Source organism: Etheostoma spectabile, chromosome 7 (assembly GCF_008692095.1).
Source record: "Etheostoma spectabile isolate EspeVRDwgs_2016 chromosome 7, UIUC_Espe_1.0, whole genome shotgun sequence".
NCBI lineage: Eukaryota > Metazoa > Chordata > Actinopteri > Perciformes > Percidae > Etheostoma > Etheostoma spectabile.
The window spans coordinates 25,035,410-25,037,707 of NC_045739.1; the positions used below are offsets into that span (position 1 = coordinate 25,035,410).

Below are 2,298 nucleotides of genomic sequence, written 5' to 3' on the forward strand. Positions count from 1 at the left end.
CCTCTACAGGTAATTTTCTATCCAACCTGGAACTTCCAGCCTTTTTCGGGGTCGTTGAGCATTAAATCTAAACTGTTACATCCAGGATTTATCCACTTTATTTCCATGATTCATCGCGTTTTCGCTCATTTCTGCCGCTAGCTCGCGCTGTTACATGTCTGCTCTGTGTTTATTTATTTGTCTTTAAGGTCTTACAACCATTTTTAACATGCAAGTGAACTTACTGCAGCCCAAATATTCTAATAAACCAGTTTGTCCTGAAAAAAATGAGGTTCATATCTTGACTGTAGAAAACCGGATTGATGTTTTACGAGCTTTTATATAAAATAAATCCAGACGGACAATGAACTGTAAAAATGGCCTCAGGATTCAGAGGGTTTAAGGGTCTTTTCTTACTTCAAACTCCAAGTTGCTGCTTTGGCAAAAGGGATTCACATTTAGTGTTGTCACCTCATTCAAGACAAATAAGACTAAGGAAGTACATTACTTAAATTAAGACTATGCCTGATAACCTGTATCAAATCTGATGCTACCTGAGTTTTACGCCTGGGTTGACCACTGGACAGTACAGCACTTTGTTCCAAACTTAAATATCTTGAGTTTGCTGAAATCAATTTCCCTTCATATTTTGGGGAATCTGAAAGTATTGTTCTTGTTGAGTGCATTGTTATGGCTCATTACTGTCTTCATTGGGACTTGTTGTCTTTGACTTGGAACTGGATTAGGGTTTGAGTTAGTGTGTTAGTCTGGACTCAGAACCTGATTGGTCAATGGTCAACTTGTGACTTAATCAGGACTTGATAGGTGTCTAGGATAGGACTTGGTTGGGACTTGTTAGTCTTAACACGTAACTTAATTGGAATTGACTTGTCTTGAACTTGATTGGAACTCATCGGTCTGGACATGGGTCTTGATTCAGAGTTGTTGGTCTGGATCTAGAAGATAATTTTGGACTTATTGGTCTTGAGCTGGAACTTGATTTGACCTTACTGGTCTGGACTTTATTGGGACTCATCAGTCTTGACTTGGGACTTGATTTGAAATTGTTGGTCTGGACTTGGAACTTGATTCAGACAACATGAGGGTTAAATCCTGGGATACAAAGGAGAACGCTGGGTGGATAAATGAGGCCCTAACGCCAAGCTCTTGTCATTATTTACCCATGAGTACTACTGTCTCTGTGAATGAACACTCATCCTTTGTATTTATCCTCCTCTTCCTCTCCAGTTGGAACTTGTTAACAAGTGAAAACACACACTTCCTCTGCATCACCTATTTTCTCCTTCACTCGTTACGCTTGTGTTTCCTTTTTTCTTCTTCTCCCCAACACCCACCGGCGCCAAAAAAGGCGCCAAAAACGTAACGAAAAGGCATCAAAAAAGGCGGTAAAAAGGTGACAAAAAAGGCGGCGAAAAGGTGATAAAAAGGCGCCAAAAAGGTGACGAAAAGGTGACAAAAAGGCGGCGATAAGACGACAAAAAGGCGGCAGAAAGGCGACAAAAAAGGCAAACAAAATGGCGACAAAAAGGCGCCGATAAGGAGACAAAAAGGTGGCAACAAAAAGGCGGCGACAAAAAGGCGGCGACAAAAAGTGAGCCACAAAAAACGCGCCAAAAACGCGCCAAAAAGATGACAAAAAGGTGGCGGAAAAAGGTCACGAAAAGGCGACAAAAAGGTGACAATAAGGCGGCGATAAGACGACGAAAATGCGACAAAAAAGGCAGGGAAAAAGCGCCAAAAAGGCGCCAAAAGATGCACCAAAAAGGTGACATAAAAGGCAGCGATAAAGCGCCAAAACGGTACAATGAGGCAACATAAAAAGGCGCCAAAACGGTGACAAAAATGCGACAAAAAAGTGGCGAAAAGACAACAAAAAGGCGGCGAAAAGGCAACAAAAATGCGGCCACAAAAAACGCGCCAAAAAGGTGACGAAAAGGGGACAAAAAGGTGACAATAAGGCGGCAATAAGACTACGAAAATGCAAGAAAAAAGGCAGCGATAAAGCGCCAAAAACGGTACGATAAGGCAACATAAAAAGGCGCCAAAAAGGTGATAAAAAGGTGATAAAAAGGTGATAAAAAGGTGATAAAAAGGTGACAAAAATGCGACGAGAAAAGACAACATGAGGTTAACCATTTGTTGAAGGTTGTTAAAGGCTACTGGTTAATATTATTTGACCCGAGGACAACATGAGGGTTAAATCCTGGGATACAAAGGAGAACGCTGGGTGGATAAATGAAGCCCTAACGCCAAGCTCTTGTCATTATTTACCCATGAGTACTACTGTCTCTGTGAATG

General features: G+C 41.4%; 1 protein-coding gene across 1 annotated transcript in view; it reads left to right on the forward strand.

Annotated features, from left to right (window-relative positions):
- LOC116693067 (glutamate receptor ionotropic, kainate 5-like) overlaps positions 1-2,298 on the forward strand; it is a 277,749-nt gene that overhangs the window by 143,826 nt on the left and 131,625 nt on the right.